General features: G+C 39.4%; 1 long non-coding RNA gene across 1 annotated transcript; it reads right to left on the bottom strand.

The window, feature by feature from the left end:
• Nucleotides 1-9,864: 9,864 nt before the first annotated feature.
• Nucleotides 9,865-23,191, bottom strand: LOC112675624 (uncharacterized). Its single transcript, XR_003145959.3, has 3 exons — nucleotides 21,785-23,191; nucleotides 16,564-16,713; nucleotides 9,865-10,028 (listed from the first exon to the last, which is right to left on the bottom strand). It is a non-coding gene; the product is annotated as an uncharacterized LOC112675624 (long non-coding RNA).
• Nucleotides 23,192-24,701: the final 1,510 nt, after the last annotated feature.

Below are 24,701 nucleotides of genomic sequence, written 5' to 3'. Positions count from 1 at the left end.
GTCTGCTGCCTGTTATCATTCCAAACTTCAGGGACGACCTAGTGTGTCAGGGACCTGCACTGGTCCTCTGGGAAAGGGTTTCGCAGAGTTGGGACTGATGCAGGTTTGACCCAGAAGGGCAGTCGTGCCAGAGTGCAGGGGTGTGAGATTTGGAGCAATGCAGGCTGAACAGCCAGGTCCCAGTGAGCTGCCCTCAGCAGATGTCTCTGCACCTATGCTGGTGGGGGGAGTGGGGTGGTGGGAAATGTACCCACCAGTTCTTTTGTCTACAGAGAGGCAATGCCACCTCTCACAGATGTGCTCCCAAAAGTATGAACAGTCTCCCCATGTGCCCCAGGGAATCCTCAGATTGCACACAGTCTGCCCTGTAATCGTTCACCTGCCTTCTCTCCAAGAGTAAGCAGAGCCCTCAGGTCTCTATCCCAGCCAAGCCTGTGGACCCTCAAAACTCCAGTCTTTGAATCCCACTGGTTTCAAAAGCCAATGAAAGCCCTTCTCATTTTCACAGATACCATTGGCTCTGAGGAAGTATTCCTGTGCTGATCCCTGCACATTCCTCAGCCTCTCACCTGTCTCTGTGACCAGGGCTCCCTCCTCTCCCCTCCACTCCCCAGCATCCATAGTCTGCTTCTCCCTCAAACCATGTCTCTACACTTCCTACCTTACTCAAGGTGGTCCCTTCTCTCTCTCTAGTTGTGCAGTCTGTTCTATGAGTTCTCAGGTCAGTATCTTGGGTATTCAGAATGATTTAACTCTTATCTAGCTGTGTTCGAGGCCTTAGGTAAACCTAAGGTCCTCCTACTACCTGGCCATCTTTAACAAGAGGACTTTTTTTGTTGTTGTTAAGATAGATTTATTTATTTATTTATTTATTTGTGAGACACACACACACATACAGAGGTAGAGACATAGGCAGAGGGAGAAGTAGGCTCCCTGCAGGAAGCCCCATGTGGGACTCAATCCCAGGACCCCAGGATCATGACCTGAGCCAAAGGCAGACGTTCAACCAGAGTCACCCTGATGCCAGGACAAGAGGACTTTTTAAATGAGTGGTGCCCAGCTGTAGAATAGTCTGTCCCACAGGGTTGCAAAATATACATAATATATTTTCAGTTTGTTTTACAAGTTAGATGGACATCTTTCAGGGAAGGTAGGAAGACAATTGGCCTGCAGGACTTCAAAAATCCTAATTGGAAACAAACAAAAAAAATCTTGGAATTTAAGAGCATAGTATTTGCCTATGTCTCCCTCTAGTGGTCATTATTCAGAATTAACAAAAATGAATTTAGCGTTTCAAACCCAAAGGCTAGGTAGGGTTTGTGGCTTTCAGAATATTCTAAGTTCCATGTTACTCTGCATGAAGTTCAGATAGGTATCTATGCTTTTATTGTTTGAGTAACATTGATTATTTTTCTAAATCTGAGGTGGCTGTATCAGGAAGATACCATTGGCTAGTAGACTTCTGTACCAGGCACATAAGGTTTGGGGATGAAGCCTAAGACAAATTAGATTCCTACCCTCATGGGGCTTGCATTCTAGTGTAGGGAAAAGACCATCAATAACCAAGAAATAAGAAACTTGAAGCCTCTAATTAGCGCTATGCAAGAAATACACAGGGAGCTGTGACAGGGGTTAAGGTGTCTAACCTACTTTGGATAGAGTGGTCAAGGAAGACTTCTTTGAGAAGATCATTAGGATTAGAAGAGGCAGAAGGATTAACTAGGCAGGCTCTGTGATAGGAAAGAGCTTGACCTGCTTTAGTTGCTAACAGAAGGCTGGAACAAGTAGAACAAAATTAACAAGTTGGCATAAGGCACAATTTGTATTTGGAGGAGGTAGCAGGAACCACATCTTACCAGCCCTTCAGGCCGTGTGGAAACCTCAAAAGCCATGAGAGGTTCACTAATGACATCTTTCATCTTACCTTTGCAGGTTGTATTTATTTTATTTTATTTTATTTTATTTTTTATTTTTTATTTTTTTTTGTTTTTTTTTGGTTGTATTTATTTTAAACGTTAGTTTTGTCGAACTTATTTATACCTCTACTTTATGTCTAAGCAAATAGAAGAAATATTTTTAAATGTGAATTTGATTTTATCACAGCTGACTTGATATAATGGTTCATCAGACCCTAGATTCCCTTGGCACTCAACATTCTTTCTATATGGCTTTTGGTAATGAATTGAAACAGGATATTGATGGAAACAGCAGGTTCTTTGTTGAAAAACATTTCCACTCGCAGAAGAAAGTGAACATTACATTCAAGGCACTAACTTCCTCCTGAGGAGAAATCGGAGAGCTTTCTCTTTTCATGACAATAAGTTCTGTATCTGAATTATTTCATTCAAAAAGACTTACCAAAACTAGCCAAGCCCCAAAGTATGATAGTTCTTCTTCTGCAGAGGGAGAATATGAAAAACTTAACATTGCTTACACTTTGTCAAGGAATTTCAGAAGAGAGTTAAAAATTTAAAGCTCAGGGTAGTCAGCCTTTTTTGATCTAAATATTTTTTACTTTAGAAGAAGCACTGTGAGAAATGAGGAAGACAAATGCTACACAAAGACAACACTATGAAGTTTATAGCAGGAAAATGTTCAGTGTGATTCCATAGTTGGCAGAGGGCATGTACCCAGCCAGTGGGACCACTGTGCTGTGCTATGTGTAGACACACTGTGTGGTTGTGTCAAGGACATTGCCTCACCTGCTTGTGCATCAGTACCCTGAACCCTAGAGAAATGACAATCTAACAGGATGATGGTAAAGCTCACTGCATTAGATAATGCAAGGGATGTGAACGTGTTAGTCTTCTAGTCAGAAAATGCAATACTAGACTCAGGTTCCAAACAGACAGCTGTAAGAATGGTCCTTGGCTAGAAGGAGGAAGGCAAGAGGAAGAAAAGAGGCATATAACTGTATTATTAAAGGTAATGTGGCACGAGGAAAAGAACATCAGGGCTGTCTCCTACCACCCCCACCCAAAATATCTCCCCCATCTGCAGGGACTGAAAGCAAGAGTTTTACAACTGGGGATATTCAAGTTCTAACCATGGTTAAATTTTTGTCATTGCAAATTAAATCATATTCTAAAAAATATTAGTTTAAGCATAGTTTGGAGTAACTGGATCATCTATATGACACTTTTGTGAGTATTGCTGCATGATTGTAGTACTCAAGTTCTCATTTTTATATATAATCAAGATGGTGCCAAGTGGTGACATTTAACCATTTTGTTGTATATTTAGAGAATTACTGTATTGATTTCCATAAAGCACATGATTAATATAGAAACAAATCTTGCATTTTGTTATTTACTCCAAATAAAACCATGCATTCTGTTGCTCAGTCAGTTCATGGCCATGTTTAAGTCTGGATATACGATGGCTGAATTGACCTACCAGAAGTGGAGCTCATGCATGTCGGAGTATGTACCAAATGATGCCCAAACCCAGTCAATCACTCAAAAGTTTCACAGCAAAAGACTCTAAATTCAATCAACATGCTGAGTTACAATCAGCTTCTCTGATAGCTCAAATTGAAAATAAATGCTGGTTAAGGATCAGACAGTTCTGGGGATAAATGTCCAGTTCCCAAAGCTATTCTTTCTGCCTAGAATGTTCTACATGTGTCAATTCACATGGTTTCAACTTTCTCAACTAATGTCACCTCTTCAAATTAAATGTGTAAGTTAAGGGATAATATTTATAAAAGAAACAAAAATAGGCAGAAATAAAAACAGTTCTTGAAAGAGAAGTCAATAGCTGGGAAAAATGCTTATTCAGAAAGAATTGGAGAATTAGTAAGTTGGAAGAATGCTGAGGAGGTTCACCCAGCACCCAAATAAAATATAAGCAACAAGTTACAGGTATGAAGGACACATTCTGGAGGGTTTAAGGCATTTCTAATAGGAGTTCCAGAAGAAAAATGAAATATGCAGTATAGGAGTGCCTGGGTGGCTCAGCCAGTTGAGTTTCTGACTCTTGGTTTCAGCTCAGGTCAAGATCTCAGGATTGTGAGATCAAGCCCTACATAGATTTCTGTGCTCAGCAAGGGGTCTGCTGGGGTTCTCTCTCCCTCCTCCTCTGCTCCTCTCCTCATGCTCTTTCTCTCTCAAATAAGTAAAATCTTTTAAAAAATACACATTATAGATGGAAATAAATCCACATAGCAGGAACATTATGGTGACATGGCATCATTAGAGAAAGAGAAAATCTTGAAAGTAGCCAGAGGAAAAAGACATATTATCCACAAAAGAATTACAATTAAAAAGACAGCTGGTTTCTTATCTATGGTGAAGACAAAAGAGTAATATTTCTCAAATATTATGTTGAGAAAAAAGTAACCACCAATCTAGAGTTTTATACCCAGTTAAACTATGTCTTTAAAAAGGGAGAATATTCTTATTGAAGAGACTATTAAGATTCTTCTCCATCAAGAAGAAATCTGAATCCAGAGGAAAAGCATGGCACATAAAAACAACAACCAAAAAACAGTGACCACAGGAAACCACAGGAACAAATCAAATGTTTCTGGACATGCATTTTTGTGACTAAAAAATCCCCCCTAAAACAATTTTTGCATGTTTTTATAAAAAAGATAAAAACTAAAACTCTTCCTTAATAGTATTATTTGTGTGTGTATCTGTGTGTGTGTGTATTCAATGGGTAGTTAAATATACTAAATCCTTTAAGACAGTTTACCCATCACCCAGTTTTAGCAATAATCAATATTTTGGCAATTTTGTTTTGTATACTGCTAAAGCATACAAATATGGAATAATTTTAGAGTGTATTAAAAAATTTATGATTAAGAATATGTGGTGTGGTGCCTGGGTGGCTTAGTCAGTTAAACATCTGCCTTTGCCTCAGGTCATGATCTCAAGGTCCTGAAATCGAGCCCCAGTTGGGGTCCCTGGTCAATGGGGAGTCTGCTTCTCCCTCTCCTTCTCCTTCTGCCCCTCCCTCCACTTGTTTTCCACATACACACACACACACTCTCTCTCTCTCTCTCAAATAAATAAATAAAATCTTTTTTTTAAAAAAAAGAATATATTCTGAATATTTAAGATAGCCTAGGCAAATGGGTAGATAAGCAAACTGTAGATTCTAAAATTATAGTGAATATATGCAAATTCATCAATCCAACAAAAGACAGGGAAGGAGAGGAGAAAAGCTGGTAAAAAGGATTGCAAGAAGTAAATTTTTAAAAAAGTAAGACAGTAAAAATGAGTCTAAATATATCAATGATATTAAAGGTAAACAGTCAATTCATATATGGAAAGATAAGGTATCAGATTTGATTATGATACTTGCAAGAGATACACCTACAACAGAATGACATAGAAAGGTTTAATGAGAGACGCCTGGGTGGCTCAGTGGTTGAGCATCTGCCTTTGGCTCTGGGATCGAGTCCTGCATCAGGCTCCCCTCAGGAAGCCCGCTTTTCCCTTTGCCTATGTCTCTACCTCTCTCTGTGCATCTCTTATGAATAAATAAATAAAATGTTTTAAAAAAGGAAAGATTTAATGAAAGGAAAGCAATAAACTAAAGAAAAGCATAACCAAAAAGGAAAAGGTAAACAATGTACATTATATTCAAATTAAGAACTTGTTTTCTTCAAGCGTCAGCATAGAGAGAATAAAAAAAGGAGTCACAAACTAGGAGAAGCTACCAGTCACAAGTATCCAGAATATATAAAGAAAACTTTTAAACTAACCAGAAAGAGACAAATAACCCAATAAAGATGAGCAAAAGACATGTACAGGCATTTTAGAGAAGAGGAACCAAGAATAGAGAACACATGTATGAAAAGACGTTCAACCTCGTTAGTTACCAGGGAAATGCAAAATAAAAAACAAGATCCTATTTCACATATACCATATGGCCAAAATTTTTAAAATCTGACATTTCAAGTGGAGCAAAAGGACACATATATTCTAAAGATAGACTAAACATCGGTACAACCAACAAACAGTTTGGCGTAATCTAGAAAACTCTTCTCATCTGAAAAATAGGCCTAATTATGAAACCTACCCCACAGAGTTGTTTTGAGGATTCAGTGGCTTGACACCTTTTGGAGAAGGTATTATTATGCTCATTTTTTTTCATATAAAGAAACCAAGACATCCAAAAGTTCAGGAAATCTGCCTATGGACTGGCAGAAATTAGCTGCAATGCATGCAAGTGACAAAGCATGAGTATCCAGAATGTGTAAATATATTTTGTTAAAAAAACCAAAAGACAAAAAGCTTCCAAAAGAAGATCAGATTCACATAAGAAACTTAAATGGCCTATACACATATGAAAAGATACTCAACATTTTTAATAATCAGGGAAAGATAAAACAAAAGTCTGATGCCAGTGAAAAATCAGAATAACGTGGAGGCACTACTATCAAACCTAAGCCGATTCAACTGCTTAGGAAGTAGTTTGTCTAAAACTTCAACTTCTAGGCATATTTTCCCTCTAGCAACTCCCGTGTGTTTCTTTCTCACCTCCTCTTTCATAATTGCTCTTTCTCCACTCCTCAAAAGTAATAAAAGGCGTACTTCTTTACATCGCAACGGCCCGGGTCAGTGTCATCATCCTATGTTGTTTCAGTTTCTCAAAGGTGCTTTTCTTTTCCATGAAGTACACTGAGTTCCACAGAATGTATACAGAATTTTTCTGAATTTTATTCGTAATTTACAAAACATTTCCAAAAGGTGAGCACTAGAGTACCTATATATGCACCTCTTTACTGAAAGAAAATCATGCCTTTTATTTTACTCCTTGCTCTAAAAACTCCATTATTTTAACTACATCTTTGCCCTGCATTATTTTAAGTTAAACATGAGAAATAGCATATTTACTCATGTTTTAAGTAATTTTTATTATAAAATAATTATATTAGAGCCATATAATTTTCATCTTGTCTTGATGACTTTCATTAATTTATTATAAATATGTGTTCAATAATTTCTAATAATCTACTGTCTGATATTCCTTAAAATATGTATTAACACACTTATTTTAATTAAAACACTTAAATTTCTTTTAGCTCCCCCTCCTGTGCTGTTGCTGTCATGCATTTGAATTCTCTCTATATTCCAGACCACATGCAGTGTTGTTTGATAATAGCTAATTTTCATATACATTTACCCATACGCTGACCCTTTCTAGTGAATTACATTCCTTCCTGCATGTTTGTGCAGCTGTCAGGGCTTATTTTCCTTTTTTAAGTGCAGGTATGCTGGTGACTAATTTCTCCATTCCTTGTTTTTCTGTAAAAGGTGTTTATATGGCTTTTTGTTCTTGAAGAATATTTTTCTTGGGTGAAGATGTCTGGGTTGGCAGATATATTCTATCAGCACTTAGAAAGATATCTTTCTAATGCTCTCTGGTTTCTCTTGTTTCTGTTGAGAGGTTGTCCATCAGTATTATTATTGCAACTTCATATTTATTTATTTATTCATTTGTTTATTGTATTTTTTAATACATTTTTGTTTTTTTTTAAATTTTTTTATCATTGCAATTTTGAAAGTGTTTCTTTTCTTTCTAATTGCTTTGTGCTAGGAATATTTCTTTCTTTCCTTTTCTTCAGATTTTAACAATGTTACTCTGATATGGTGAAGTGTGAACTTTAAATTTTATTTTTTAAAAATGTATGTTTATTCTATTTGGACTGTTCTTGAATCTATTAATTGATACTTTCACTAGTTTTGGAAAATTTGGGGGCAGGGGGTAAGTACCTGGGTGTTTAGTATGTTATTCTGTGTGCTTTATTATTAGTTTCAAATATTTCAAAAATGTTTTAAAAACAAAAATGACAGGTCCTGCCTGGGGTATTCACCTATATCCCTACTCCTGCTTATTTGCTTAGAAGTTGCTCTTCAACCTGGGGTCGAGTCCCACAGCAGGCTCCCTGCAGGAGCCTGCTTCTCCCTCTGCCTGTGTCTCTGCCTCTCTCTCTTTGTATCTCTCACAGATAAATAAATAAAATCTTAAAAAAAAAAAAAGTTGCTCTTCACTCTTGAATTCCTGGCTTGCCATTTTGATTTCCTAGTTCACTTCTTTAATAATAGGATTTTTAGGTGTTCTACTCATGAACAAATCTGGGAATTACTGTCTGAAATTCAGAAGCTTGAGATACATCTTAAAGGCTAATATGAATGTGGAAGTAGCACAAAGAAGGGACACTTTAAAGAAAGCAAGTCTTGCCAAAGGTGATAAGGTCTACAGGTACAGAAAAGGGGAGAGGAAACTGCTATGAGGATTTGTCTGTAGAAACAGCTGTAGGTAAGAGACGCTTAACCCTAGGAAACAAACTGAGGGTTCCTGGAGGGGAGGTGGGTGGGCGATGGGGCAACTGGGTGATGGGCATGAAGGAGGGCACGTGATGAAACGAGCACTGGGTGTTAGATGCAACTAATTAATCACTAAATTCTACCCCTGAAACTGATAATACAGTATATGTTAACTAAGTTGAAATTTTAAAAAATTTAAAAAAAGAAAAGAAGCAGCAGTAGGAGCAGAGGACGGTTATAATAATTAGATTCCAGGAAATTGCAAAAGTCTGAGAACTTCTGTGCCAACTCAGAGACCCACTGAAATGTCCAAGAAATAGACAAAAAAACAAAACACAACAAAACAAAAACAAACAAAACGTTATCCAGGATTACTATAGCTAACAGATTATTCTTCTAGTCATCCACAATCAGAAGAATTTGCTAATCTTCTGTAAGGAATACACGGTCAAACAAGAATGCATTCATGTACACATATAATCAGCTGGGGTTAAGTAAATATATGGAATCAGGCCTTCTTATTTTGATTTCCACTTTGTCTTCTCTATGTGGCCTTGATCAATCACATACCCTCTGGATCCTTAGTTTTTTTGTAAAACAGAGATACTAATAACTCAACCTAGCTCCGTCATGGGGCTACAGAGACCAACACCACTAGTGAACTAGTGGAGAGCATGGGCTCTAGAGTCGGGTGGGTCTGTGTTCAAATGTTAATTGCAAGACTTACCTGGGTACATTGGGTAAGTTTCAATGTTTTTAAGCTTTAGTGTATTTGTTTGTAAAATGAAGTTAATGATGGTACCCTCAGGATTCACCAGAGTATGCTGAGGTTTTTGCATAATGCCTGATATGTGGTAATTATTATTTGCTATTCTTATATAATTGAGAAATGAGTCAATGTGTGTAGAAACACTTTAAAAACTATAAAGTGATGCAGTTATTATGATTAACATCTTTATTACATGTTATATTGTTTCTTTAGATAGATTCTACTATTTCCAAAGTCCTGAGTAAAAGATCCCTCCAAGAACTGTGACCTGAGGCAGTATGGTTGGTCCGACGTGTACTGAACAAACCATTCAGAAGTGATCGACCTTTTGTAGAGTCTATTTGATGCTGGTTACATAACTGATTGATTACCTTATCTAAACTGATTACATATAAGTTTTAAGAGGGACTAGTTATCTTAGGGCACTTTAAGTGCTTTCCAATACTAGAAGTCTTAGGTGTCCCCACAAATGGCATCCTTTGATGGAGGATATTAGAGCAAGAGACAAAGAGCACATGAGGCCCAATGTCCTAGCATTGTTCTCTTTCACTTAGGGCTGATTCTAGAAAGGGAAACCATATTAGTTCCCTTTCCCCTTTTCAGTCCCTTGTGACATGCAAAACCTTTTATAAATATAGAAAGCAAATCTGACTCTATTTAAAGGAATAGAAACAAATGGTAAGTATTTCTGTACCCCCACATGCAAATATGAGAAAGATAATTTAAGGAATTTTCAAACATTTCAAATGTTTATTTTTAAAACAGGTACAAGATTCACATGGTGTAACAATCAGAAGCACAAGTGATGTTCCTTTCTTTCCCCTCTGAGTCACCCTGCTTCTGCCCTTCTCTGGGTTCGATTACTATCCCCCATTTCTTGTGTGTCCAGATGTTATATACAGACTTGTCGTAGGGATTTTATCTGATATACTTGCAGAAGGCAGCTAAACCGTCCATGTAAGACTGTGAGGCTGGAGCTTGAAGTCGACAGGACAGGCAGTTGGAGAGGGAAGAGGGAGAAAAAACAGGAGGGGAGCAAGTCAGAACCCAGGAGCACAGGCTGGAATCCATGAGGATGGATTAGAGCCTCTGTCAATTCTCTCTGCCCTGACTTGGTAGGGGTATCCTGCTGAAGAAGCCAGCACCCTTCACAGAGCTAACCAAGCACAGGGTGGGAGAAACTGAAGGAGAACCCAGGGGAAGGTGAAGCATTTGCGGGCTGGCCTCACCAAAGGTGCCCGCAGATAAACAATGCTGTGTGTGAACTTCAAAAGTGCCTGCTTCTACCTTGTAAGCATAAGAATCAAAATGCTGCTGCTTGACTTCTGCTTTCCAGACCTCCTGCAAAAATGTCTCTTGAGGCCCACCCTTCCTGGAAACATACAGAGAAAGGAATTTTGGGAAATGTGGTCCAGGCCAATGGACTCAACACATTACAAAGTATACATAGTATGGGCACCATTTTTTAAAATTTCTACACAAATGCTACCACACTATGTATACTCCTTTGTACTTTTTTTAGAGGCCCTGTCATATAATTAGATTGATGCCATTTTTTTCAGCAGTAGTACAGTCTTGCATTCTGTTTGGGTTCCAATTTTTGCTACTTCAAACAATGAAGCAATAAATAATCTTATACAGATGTCCTTTTGCCTGTGTGCAAGTGTGCCTGTATGCTAAGCTCCTAGAAGTTCAATTTCTGGGCTGATGGGTTTCTGTGTTTAAAATTCCAATATAGGGACACCTGGGTGGCTCAGCGGTTAAGCGTCTGCCTTCAACTCAGGGCATGATCCTGGAATCCTGGGATGGAGTCCCACATCGGGGGAACTCCCTTCTATCTCTGCTTCTCCCTCTGCCTATGTCTCTGCCTCTCTTTCTGTGTGTATCTCTCATGAATAAATAAATAAAATCTTAAGAAAAAACTTTAAAAAAATAAATAAAATTCCAATATGTTAGGGTGCCTGAGTAGCTTAGATGGTTAAGCATCTGCCTTCAGCTCAGGTCATGATCTCAGGGTCTTGGGATTGAGCCCAGAGTCTGCCTGGGTGCTCAATGGGAAGTCTGCTTCTCCCTCTCCCTCTGCCTCTCCCCTCTGCTTGTATGTTCTCTCTCTCTCTCTCTCAAATGAATAAGTAAAAAATCTTATAAAATAAAACTCTGATATATATATTGCTCTCTATGGACATAGCAATTTGACTCCTAACTACGACTGTAGTCGTGCCTATTTTCTCATATTCTTGTAACAGTGTCTCTTCAAATGTTTGTCTTTGCAAATATTATAGGTAAGAAAAATGTGTTTCAGCATGGTAGTATGATTGTAATTTGCACTTTTATTACTATGATTGGTTTTGATCTCTTGGGGATATTTCTGAAAAGGAAAGGAAAGAAAAAGCTTCTAAAGTTTAAAAAGTTTTAGAAACTTGGGTTGGATTCAATGTCCATTTAAAAAGTTATGTTTATTAAAATACTGGACCCTCCTCTTCCAAAACAAATTGGATGTTAAAGAACCTCTCACTGGCAGCAAATGATATCACTGATGAGGAGTAGTAGACTGTAAGGTTCCATCCTTTTAGTAGAAAGCAAGGGTAAAGTCCAAACTAGAAGTTGCTAAACCTGCTTTTTAGCAGAAACATACTATACATAGGATTAAATGAGAACAATGTCTTCTATGTATCCGATATATTACAATCTACATCCCTAGGGTTCTATTAGCCTGAGATACAAGGCACAGATACTGGAAACAAATTTCTCTCCTCAGCTATCCTTGGATGATCATTAACAGCCAAATATTAACTATATCTACATCTTAGGTGTTCCTTGTAGATCAAAGTTTCTAACACAAGTTTTTCAGTACCATAAAGCTATGACTTTTGGAGATGGCTGGATTCTACTGTGTTTCTTTCTTAGTTCTTTCATCATTAGAAAACGATTAAATACTTTAAATGGAAAGTATTTCATTTTAAAAAAAATTATAGGATTATCTTTGGTCTGGCTGGCATGGTATTAATGTTCACCTTATAACTCAGATATCCGCATGCGGCACTTAGGTATTTTATTGTTTCCTAGTTGAAGGTTATTTGATTTAGCAGGATATACCAGCATCTCAGCTTTCATTCTCTGAAGTGCTGATTTTTCCTGGAGGAACTCTGATCTACTTGGTGCAAACAAGACCAGCTTCCTCCTGGGAAAGCTCCTTTCAAAACTAAGTGTGTAGCCAGTCCACATCATTGGTGTTTATAGTGGCATTACGTTTGTTAAAGACATCCTGGGAACACAGTTGATGAGTCTGTGCGAAACTGATATTAATTAGGTCCTCTGGTAAGTGTAGGAGATAAGTGCACATGAGTGGAAGGCACACATTAATACTCAACCATCATATACACCTATTTGTTCTGCCTGTGAAATCAAGATTCTCTTCTACTCTGGTTAAGGAGAGTCCTTATCCTGATGGTGGGCTACCTATTGTTAGAAAAGTAAAAAATGGTGACGAGTTTGAGATTTTACCCTACATTCAAGCTAACAAGTTAGTTTGCCAATTTCCTGCATGTTGGGAAAGGCATGAACTTCCTGGATCCCAGACTGCGTTACTCACAGTACAGTAGGCACTAGGATCTTCACACTCTTACCCATGCCCCTTAACCCCCCTGACTGCACAGGGACAATGTGGAGGTGGCCCAAGGGAATGCTGCACATACATTGGGTTTGCACCATGAGCCCAATTTTACAAGGGGGTTTCTTGCAGACCTGCCTAGACTTTGCCCTGAAGAGAAACATTCTTTATTACCTGGATAGCAAACAAATCTGCCCTCTGTCCTGGAGGCAGACACTACCTCTGTCTTCTAATACTGTCCACTGGAGCAGGTAATTTGGAATAAAAACTGCCCTGGGTGGAGAAGAAACCCAAGGGACCCACGGAAAATTGTCGGAAAACAAGAAGGAAGGGCATTTTCTTGATCCATTATCAGATCTAGATTCCTATTTTTTCTTATGCATGATGTTTCCTTCCTTCCTTCCTTCCTTCCTTCCTTCCTTCCTTCCTTCCTTCCTTCCTTCCTTCCTTCCTTCCTTCCTTCCTTCCCTTCCTTTCTTCTTCTTCTTCTTTTCTTTCTTTCTTTCTTTCTTTCTTTCTTTCTTTCTTTCTTTCTTTCTTTCTTTCTTCTTTCTTTCTTTCATGATGTTTTCTATAGCCAAGACACAGTTCTGCATCCTAAGTAGTATCTTCTACTAGTGGATAACTTTCATATATGTAAAGGGTTAGGTTGGAAATAGATGCTAGGTTATGAACACAGGATATAGAGAGCTATAATAATTCTCTGCATAAGTCTCAGGCCAAATTATCAGAATAAAATGAAGGAGAGATCCTTGAGTGCCTAAATTTGCCTCATGGGGAAGCTTCAAATACCGGAGTCTTCTTGGATCTTAAGTTACATCCAAGTAGGTGAGGCCAGGAAGTCCCAGGACCTAATAGGGCCACAAGGACAGGAGTTTTAATGAACTTGGAAAATTGTGGGCTTGGTTTTAGTAGCACTTTTTGATACTCAGCAATGAGCTTAAGGATCTCAAAGACATTCAGACAGTTTGAAAAAGACCTTGAAGAAAAAAAGCAATTTTTTCAGGGACAGAATTATGTTGTCCATAAGAAAACAAATCACATACACCAGCCCCCTGAAATGGCTAACCTTTGCGTAAGGATGCAAAGCAGACTTTCTTGGAGTTCTCAGTAAATCCCTGAGGTGATAGGGAACGCTGATCACAGTGAATATTTAAAGAAAGGATCTTTTCGGAGCCTCTGCCAATAAAATATTCTCTAAGTCAAAGAATACCTTCACCTCCCTGCTTCTTAATAATGAACATGCTGGTCAGGGTAGCAGGCTTCAGTCATTCTCAGCGTTCAGAAAAGACTGACCAGTACGTGTGTATCCTTTAGGAAAGAGTTCTTTCCTCACCCTTTAAAAAATTAATTTCCCTCAGTCCTTATCAGAGAACTATAATTTTTTAAAATCCTGCACATCACTTGAGAACTACTCACTCTGCCAAACGAGATAGATGTGATAACTCTTTCTCACCAAAAGAACAGAAGGCTTGTTACAGGTGTATTAAAAACAGGAAAGAGGGGGCGCCTGGGTGGCTCAGTCGGTTAAGCACCTGCCTTTGGCTCAGGTCATGATCCCAGGACCCCAGAACGAGCCCTGCTCAGCGGGGAACCTGCTTCTCACTTTGCTTCTACCTGCCACTCCCCCTGCTTGGACTCTTTCTCACCCTCTATAAAATGAACTCTTTCTCTCCCTCTGTAAAATAGTAAAATCTTTTAAAAAAATAACTAAATAAAAAATAAAAACAGGGAAGGAATGTCCTTTTCTTCATTTTTTGCAATCAATTGTGAGAAAATCATTGGTATGATGTAAAAATATTGGAGAAAATTTTGAAAGGAGAAAAAAAGTCACTCATAACCATATTGCCTGAATATAGCTTTTACTCTTTTCATTTTTTAACATTACCTGTTTGTCCTTATTTAAATACATACAAATTTTTGGCACAGTTGCAAGAGGTGTTAATGGCAACCACCAACTCAATTTATGAATATATCATGCTAAATTTTTAAGGAATGGGGTTTTTCTTTAAAAATCATCAAATGCTACCAATGTGTCTTAAAAGACATGCCTTGGGGTGCCTGGGTGGCTCAGCTGGTTAAGCATCTGACTCTTGGTTTTGGCTCAGGTCATGGTCTCATGGGTCACGAAATCAAGCCCCACATCGGGTTCCATGCTTAGCAGGTAATCTGCTTGGGGGTTCTCTCCCTATGCCCCTCTTCCCACTCATGCATGCACACTCTCTCAAATACATAAATAAATCTTAAAAAAAAAGCCCATGCCATAAGTTATCTTACAGCTTAACTATTACTTTAATAGTTATATTAAGGGAATATATATATTAATATGATAGTGTTTTGGGATCATTCCTAGTTTTGATAGAAGGACCCCATTACCACCACCACCCTTTTTTTATATCAGGTATGACATGTAAGCATGAATTAAGTCAACCTAGAATTATATCAGACTATTAAAGTATAAATTAAACAGAAAAGGTGCTAAAATCAGAGCCCTATTTCCTGCTCCTTGAGATTATGATCTGTTGGAACATAGTGTTTGCCATAACGATGTTAAAATATAAGCTTTACAAAAGCATTAATAGTTGGGGAATCTTTGGTCATATTGTCAGACCTTAGCTGATACCTCTCTAAGGGAGCAATCAGTGAAAGCTTCAAATCGACCTACATCACTTACTGGTTTTTAATCTGTAAGGCTAAAAAAATAATAAGGGTAGCAATAATAGATGTAGTTGAGAAGAGGATTGGGGAAAATTTATTGGTAGTCCATCCTATCTCTTCAGGATTCTTTGCAAAGACTCAAATCTGTGGCTCAGAAGGGCTGTGAAAACATTGACTATGCACATGCATTATTGGGTAGGAAAGCTGTTATGGCAGAGATTTCTATGTGTTCACCCAAAACTCATTTTCACGTTTTCACAGGCACACAGCTGGGTGCTATTTCCCAGTCTCCTTTGTGGTTAGATGTGGCCACTGTGACTGTGTTTTAGCCAATGGCCTATGAACCCATGTAATATGTGTCACTTCCAGGCCTGGCAAATAACAATCTGTAACAGATGAGCTTCTGTGTTCTTTTCTTTCCTGCTTCATGCTGAAGAGCATGACTGACCTTAGATGCCATGAGTTTCCAAGATGGTGGAACCATAATACTGGAAGCCAGTTTGTGAGAGGGACCATCTGATTAGGAACAGCTATTTTGTACTTTTTAGTAAGAATTAGACTTCCATTGTGTTAGGCAAATGAGACTTTGGGGTTGTATCCAGAACAGCTGCTAATGTTACCCTAATTAATATAATTATGAATAGGAAGTTATTTGATTTGTATAATCGCATACACAGACATACATTATTTTTGTTCCTCTGTAAACAAACCATGATGATAGCAGAGACACTACTAGCTAAAAATATTTTAAAGTTAAAGCACAGTTTGGGGACTGATATGCTACCCAGAAAACAATTATCTATAGGATTTAAGAAGCAGCATAGAATAGTGGTTAAGTAGGAGGGACCAGGGGCAAACCTCCTAGATTCCAATCCTGGCTCTGCCATTTGTGATCCGTGTGACCTTAGACAGATGGTCTAAATTTTCTTTTCTCTAATTTCCTCATCTGTGAAATGGAAATAATAGCACATATGTATCTCGCAGGGACTATGTAAGATTTAAATGATTAATACACATACAATGCTTCTGTAGTGCCTGGCAAAATAGGCACTCAACAAATGTTAGCTTAATATAATTACCAAGTATGAACCATGTGTCAGAACCCAAAGGAGATGAGGGGAGAGGCCTCTTTGGGTAGAGAGGCCAGGAAAATGCTTGGTCTTGAGATTAGCACCCCTCCTCACTGACAAGCTTCCATACTGGGCAGAAAATGTTGTGGCAAGATACCCCAAATGGAGAATTACCTTAAACTCCTGTGAAGAATATCCCTCCTTCCTGATCATCTGCCATGGGCATGTCCTGCCTCATGAAGAGACTCCTTTTTCTTCATTACGAAGGGGCAGGTTGTACATCTTTCTTCCGTTTTCCTCTCAAACCCCATCTGTCCTTCAAATCTTCAAAGTAGAGAAGCAAAACAGAATATTAGGGAGCCACAATCTTCTGTCTTTGTTTATTGTTGGTTTTATCTCGTTACCCTTGGGTAAAAATGAGCTGCCTTATAGGCACCTTGAGTAGGAATTAACATTTCATTTACTCAGTAGTATATTCAATTTTTTTTTGGTATATTGAAATCTTTAAAAAATGCAGAATTGAGAGGTCCAGATGTATGATTTGTTAATTAAAAATAGGTACAAAGATTTTTAATTCATATTTTTATTGTGGTAAAATATATAAACCTAAAATTCAACACTTTAACCATTTTTAAAGTGTACAGTTCAGTGGCATTAAGTACATTCACAATGTTGTACAATCACAACCATGATCCACCTCCACAACTTGTTAATCATTCCCAATGTAAACTCTGTCCCCATTAAACAACAACCCCCACCCCTCTTGCCTTCAACCCCTAGTCATCTCTATTTTACTTCTGTCCTTATGCATTTGCCTATTCTAGGTACCTCATAAAAGAGGAATCGTACAATATTTGTCCTTCTGTTTCTGGCTAATTTTTCTTAGTATAAAATTTCCAAGATTCATCCCTGTGGTAACATGTGTCCGAGTATTCCTTTTTACAGTTGAATAATATTCCATTGGGTGTGTATAGATATACACCAAATTTTGTTGATCTACTCATCTGTTGATGGATACTTGGATTGTTTCCACCTATTGGCTATTGTGAATAATGCTATGAACATGGGTGTACAAGTATCTATTTGAGTCCCTGCTTTCAATTCTCATGGGTACATACCCAAGAGTAGGAAAACTGATAATTTGTGTTTTTAAATATGTTTCTACATATGTCTCATTGACCAGAACTATGTCACATGGTGTTTTCTTACTGAAAGGGGTTAAGATGGGACTAGAACATGAGGTTTACATTTTTTGTTGTTGTTGTTGTTCCCAACCTCCATAGTCAAAGAGGACATGAAAATGTGGGTTGGAAAAAAAATGATGAGTGAACCCACTTAAAGTATTTGTCACAATATGCATCCTAGAAGTTGAATCTAGAACTGAGATTCCATATCCCCACAGCAGGCAGTATAGATAAGAACTGATTCCCTATAGTGACTATAGTGTTATTGGTATTCTATAAATTCAAATGCAATGCTGTCCTTTCCTGGATCTACTTTTGAATGATTTCCTAACTTAAAGGAACTGTCTCATGTAGTTTCAGTGGGAATTTAGATAAATCTGCTTTTGATAGGTAATTACCCATGGTTTGGTTTATATAAAATAGGCTTTCCAACAGAAGGGGGGCACTCAACTGTAGATAAAGATAATTAAATGATAATTAAAATTGGGTGGTTTAGCAATAACAATATAAATGGGGAAGGAGCAAGATGGCATCTTAAAAAGGAAATCATTTCTATTAGAATGCTCAGAACTAAACACAACTAGTTCTGTTTAAAGATTACTATTCAAAGATTATTGTTCAATTACTCCTACACTTGCTATTTAACTTACCTAAAGACAGTCATTTATCATCTGAAGCTTGGGACTAGGATCTAGCCAAAGCATTTGTAGACACTAGACATTCAGAAAAAAGACTCATCTTTATCTTAGATATAATTTTAAAATTTCCATTATTAAGGGAGAAATCACTGTGGTGACAATCTTATCAATGGTGGGTTTAAGAATGGAATGAAGGATGGGAAGATCAAAGGATTAATTAGGTATTTTGTACATGTCTGATACACACATAGCTAAAGAAAGAGAAGAATGAGGCTGTTGGGATACACTTTCGGGTGTGTAACAGAGTCCCGAAATATCAGTGGGTTGAACAAGATAGTTTATTTCTGTCTTGTGAAGGTGGTACAGGGTAGTTTTAGTGTCTCTACTCCATAGGATCATCCAGGGGCCTTGACTCCTTCTCTCCTGTTTATTTGTCATTCCAAACATCAGGGAGGGAGCTGGGAAGGGGGAAGGGATGGCACATCTCTTATATTTAAGGGCATGACCAGAAATCACACCCTATTGTGCCTAGAATTTAGACATACGGCCACACCTCACTGCAAGGGGGTCTGGAAATATAGTTTTTTCTGATGGCCATGCATCCAGGTAAAAATTAAGGGTAATATTAAAAAGGAAAGAGTGGATTTTGAGATACAATGAATAATCTTTGCAAAAAATAATCTTTACCAAAAAATTGTGGTTATTATAGAAAATAGAAAAATTACTTTAAAGCAAATTTGAAAAATTTGGAGCCAGAGGAGATCTTGGGTTTGGGAATAGGATTATAGAATCCCTCCCATTCTCATGACATATTAGCAATTCATTCCTCCTTATGAATTTGAGGCAGTTAAGTACATAACCGGAGCCAGCTATTGCCCTTCATTTGCGATCCTCCCAAGCAAGACAGGCTCCCAAATAATGACTCTATTGTATGTAAGAGACACACACGGGACAAGGCTCTCCCTCTGACTGCATACTATTGCAGATGGATTCGTTCTATGCTACTGCCAATTGCTTCCTGTGAAGAGGATGGCAGCCATATCCTTCCCCTATAAACTTTATCCTCTGTACCTACTCACCATTTGAATCTGATCCATAGAAATGCAGTCAACAGAAAATTGATATGGATAGGATATCCAGGATATAGGATATAACTGTGGTATGGCAGGCATGATAGGGAAAAACTTAGCGGATCAGTCAGAGGGAAAAAGTTTCTACTAGGCCTTGGGGTGGCCCATGGAGAGAGGAGTGGATATAAGGCAGGGTGGGAACTAAGAAAGGGGAAGAAAAATAATCATGAGCAAAAGGAACTATGTTTTCCTATATCTAGTGAAAGTGGAGTAGGTCTGGAGACATATGAATCTCACATCAGAGGAACTGAGGCAGGCATACCTGTGAGATGGCAGAGACCATTAGCCTAACTTCAAGGTGACCTAATAGAAGGGCAGGAAGTGGAGGGATGCCAGGGAATTACCACAGGAACAGCAGGAACAAGTGTGCCACGATATGGAGGAAATCCAGATATCTGGATATAGATATTCTGATTTTTCAGTTTTATGTATTATATATTGACTACCTATTGTGGGAGACGAAGAATTAGTCTTTTTACCTTCTTTCTCTTCCTATCATCCTTTCAATATGTCTATGACAGTTTTGGTTAAATCAATATTCACTGTTATTATGACTAATACATAGTCCTAACTGAGCCTTTTCATATACTATGATTGTACTTTCTTTCTGGTACACTTTCTTTGGAGTTACTTCCTTATTTTGTCTTTTGCTTATTTTTTCCTATGTTTATTACAATTTATTCCCACCCTCTCCCCTAGAAGTATAAAGCAGCTCATATAGGTTTCTTTTTGTTTCTTTTTCTTGGAGACATTCTTCTTGGAGTCCTCCACCCTCATTCTCCAATCTGGACTTTCTGCTCTCCAGGCCTGCTGTATGGACATCATCCTGGAAGTCCCTTTGCTGTTCTCCTGGGCTTTCCCTCTTACCACTTCCTATGTTGGGTCTCCTGACTCTCGGGTCCCTCTTTCTTGGTTTACCCTCTTGTTTTAATGTCATACACTCTCCAATTTTCTCTAAGACAGAATGCAATTAAGACTTGGCACATTGGAAACAACCTTTATTTCACTCTCATGTTTGCTTTGGTTCTCCCTGTCCAGAGTCCCTGTAGTTCATTCTCTCTGGGTTTCTAGTCTTTTGATTGAGTGGTGGAGGAGCAGTCATTTGCTGTGTGGGGTGGGAAGAGAGTGTAGGAGACTTTTTCTTCTCATGGAAGCTTTCACTCATTCCTGCTTACAGTCCCCTCTAGCACCGCCACCTTTATAAGTACCTGGTGAGCCTTCCTGAGTTTTTTTTCAGTGTGAATTAGACCATTTCTTGTACTTCCAGACTATAGGTACCTAACTTTCCATTTTCTTCAGGCCTCTAGGTCAGTTACCACTCATCCATCTGCCCTCCAGATTTCAAAATGTTATTAACATCTCTCATATGCTCTCATCACCTCTCTTATTCTCTGTTACATAGGTTTATGCATTTAAACCCCCTATTGCCATTTTTAGTGGGAATCCAAGAGGGAACAGAAGTAAATCCAGCTCTTCGGTCCTCCATTCAGCCTAGAAATCTCCATACTCTCAACCCATTCCCATCAGACTTTTATCCCCATCATGTTGCTGAAATTGTACTTACCAGATCGAAATCTTGCCTACCCAGTGGTCAGTTCTCAATCTTTTCTTACCTGAATTCTCAACAGGATGGATCAAATTAATTGCCTCTTTTTGCTGCATACCCTCCTGTTTATGCTGCTCTCAGTCCTCTTTTCTGGTTTCTCCTCTTTCTCACCTCAAAATGTTGCAGTGTCCTAGGGCTCTGTCCTCTACCCCTTCTCTCCTCTTGTCTATTTATATTCTCTTGGGTGACATGCAGTCCTGTGAGTTTAAATACCATCTATGTGCCAACATCTTCCAAATATATATCCTCAGCTCCAATCTCTGCAACACCCTGGAGCTCCATACTTGCATAAGTCCATCTATCTGACATTTCCAATTGAAAGTCCAATAGACACGTCAAATTGGACTTCTTCAACATGGAACTTGATTTTATCCCTCAAACCTGCTCCTACCTTCATCTTCTCCATCTCAATGTATTTGTCTAGATTTTACTCAGGTTGAACATCTAGGAATCATCACTGATTATTCCATTTCCCTTATACCCGTATCACCTGCTGGTCCGAGTCACCTCATATCTCATTTGGACCCCTGCAACAGCCTTCTATCTTCCTGGTGTTTCTGTCATCATTCTTGCTTTCCTTCAACACCTACAGCCTATTTTCTGCATAGCAGTGAGAATGTTCTCTATAAAGAGCAAGTCAGCGATGTCACGCCCTACTTACAACCATCCAGTCGTGTCCATCACACCTTGGATGAAGACCCCTCTTTACCAGGGCCTAGGAGGCCAACACAAACCGGTTTCTACCTCCCTTTTGACCTCATTCTCATTCTACTGTGGTCAAACCAGCCTTCTCTGGCAGTTCCATCCACTGTCAGTTCTATCCCTTTAGAAAGTCACCTGCTTCCTAGTGTCCCTGCACCCCTGGAGACACGGCTCTTCTCGGCGATGACCACTGGTGGGCTTGCCTTGGGGGAACAAGTGACAGAAACACGTGGTGCAGAATATCCCACCAGACAGGAAGGAGAGTGGCTAGAAAATCAATGTGGCATTTCTTGCATCCTGAGTGTATGGAGCAAAACTCACATGTGCTGATTCATGGAGCACAGTGATGAAAGTACATGTCCTTCCTGAATTAAAAAAAAAAAATCAACATTGTACAATGTTGGTTGACAAGAAGGAGACAAGACAGAGGCAGGGTGACCTGCCTGTATTGTAGATCTGCGGGGGGCAGGGGACAGAGGGACATTCTGGAGGGAGGAATGTATGTAGGGTAGGAAGGATATGCCAGCCAGGAAATATCCTATAAAATTGGCTTTTTAAAAAGCTTCTAAAAAAATAGATCTTAGTGAGTTCATCTTCTGGCTCTAGTAATTCTCTTCTTGGTTTCACACTGGGGTTGAGATTAAGTAATGATCGATTCTAGTCAACCCTAGTCAGCACTGAATGGCTTGGACCCTGGTTGAGTTCAATCAGTGAGACCAGCCGCGGGAAGGAGAAATTTCTGCCACGCTCTTGTTTTGAGATCATTATCAGTGCCTGAGGAATAGCCAGGATTGTTTTGTACACACATTATATCCCAGGCATTGTCATAGAAACTGTGGCTGGTAGCGTGAAAAAGACCCAATTGTTGCTCTCACGGAACTTACATTCAGGTGGAGGAGACCAAGTAAACAAATGAATAGAGGGGTAAACCTGATGCCAGACAAGATAATAAATATAGTCATTTGTTAGGTCAGTGATGGTCTAAGTGTGATCCATAGACAATTGGGGGTTTCTGAGACACAGGAGGCCTGGGAGGTCAAAACTATTTTCACAAAAATCTTAAGATCTTACCTGCCATCGTCACTCTCAATCTCTCGTGAATACACAGTGGTGTTTTCCAAAGGCTACGTGACACGTGATGATGTCTTTTCTGGTATGTACTGGAATGTGTGTAATATGGTAAATATCGACAGCCCACCTAAATATAGGCCAAATAAACAAAGGCTTTTGGGGGTCCTCAATAGTTTTTAAGAGTATAAAGGGGTCCTGGGACCAAATAGTTTGAGAACCACCGTGATAGAGACTGGGGTGGTGGGAGAATTTATATATTGGGGGATCTGTGCACGCACACACATACACATGCACACACAAAATCAGTGCTGTTGATTGGGTGTGCTTGTGGGCACCAAGGTGGGAGCTGGCCTTCTGGGCAGAGATCATGACCTTCACTCCAGAGAGGCACAAGCCCTGAGCTTGAAAAGAACCCAGAGACTTAAGGATTTCAACTCTGAGACATGTCCCAAGGCTCTAAGGGGGGCATTGTTGGTCGGTGCCACCAATCGACAAAACATTTCTTCTTATCCTTTGAACCCCAGGAAGACTTTTCTGGGAACTTCACCTCTTACTCCCACTCTCACAAATAAAAGATTCACATGAGGAGCCTGGGAAGTTACCGTTGGGAGCACTCCTGAGAGCAGCTACCAGAAGCAGAGAATCCCAAGGCCTCAGCATCCAGGCCCAGTCCCACAGGCCAGGGTCTAGAGGGCACTGGATTTTTAGGACGTGGTTTATCTTGGCAGACTCTCTGGGGGCACGGGACAAGGAGCCCGGGAACTGGATGGCTCCCTAGGTGAGCTGCTGAGGCTCTATGTGACATGATGACGCCCGGCGTGCCACTCAGCAAACTGCTCCTCCGTGGAGCTGTCAGCTGCATTTCCTGGGAACCCGCTAGCAAGGTGAAGCGGTAGGAGATCTAGGCGCTGAAGCAGTAGCTCCCCAGGGCTGAGGGCCAAGTTATCTATCTATCTATCAAATCCCGTCTCTACTGACATCTGCAAAAACTAGGTGACACCCACACACCTGAGGCTCCTCCGGCAGCGGCCCAATTAAAGGTTGCAGTTTTTCTCTAGCTACTTTCTGACCTGGGAGTCTGAGAGTATGGGTATTGGGGCTTTGCTTCTGATCAAACCATACGGCTGTTCGGGGGTCTAAGCGCTGGGAAGTTTGCACAGGTGAATGTGCATAAGCGTGTGGTACACGTTCCGCTGGGTCACTCTCAGTAGACCCAACAGTGGTTCCTGGACAATGACTGATCGCTGAGTTCCACAGGCAGAAGCAACCTGTCCAGAAAAAAGCCCCGGAACATGCCACTGGATAAAGGTTTAAATGGGCTTCCTGCCAGCGAATGGCATTTGATACTTGTGTGGGTGCAGCCCATGGCAGGACTCCACACAGCTCACAGGAGATCTGTGGGGCCCTGGGGTGTTGCAATGTCACTCTGTCTGGGTAAGTGACAGCCAGGATGTGGGATTTGGGTGATTATTTTTGGTTTGGTTTGTTTCTAGCTCAGAAGAAAGACTATATATAACATTGAGAGAGGCATAACTTCTGGATTGTCAAGGTTGGCGCTAATAGTGAATGATATACTAATATATGTTATATGGAACCACAAGCTTGCAAGAGCAATGCTCACGCACTAGATGAAAGGATAAATCTTCTGTTGTGTAATGGGAAAAGAAAGCTGGCAATGGAAATGCAATCTTAATATTTTTTTTCCAGCATTGCATGTGTAATTAGGCATTCAGTGACTTCCTCGTCTAAGGAAATTTGACTTTAATGGGAGCTATGTTGGTAACTATGGAAGGAGTCTTTTGAAAATGTGGGAGTGGGGATGGGAAGGGATTAAATGTTAAGATAGATTATTTTCTTGGCCTTGAAACAAAACAAAACAAAACAGACCCCCTCGACTACCACCAATCTGTAAACTATGTGGATAGATGCTAGTAGGCTCATATTCCAAGGCTTGAAAGTTAAGCCAGGAACAGAATGGTCA

Source organism: Canis lupus, chromosome 10 (assembly GCF_003254725.2).
Source record: "Canis lupus dingo isolate Sandy chromosome 10, ASM325472v2, whole genome shotgun sequence".
Classification (NCBI taxonomy): domain Eukaryota; kingdom Metazoa; phylum Chordata; class Mammalia; order Carnivora; family Canidae; genus Canis; species Canis lupus.
Note: the sequence above shows the minus strand (reverse complement) of the source record. Positions and strands in the feature narration are given on the sequence as shown.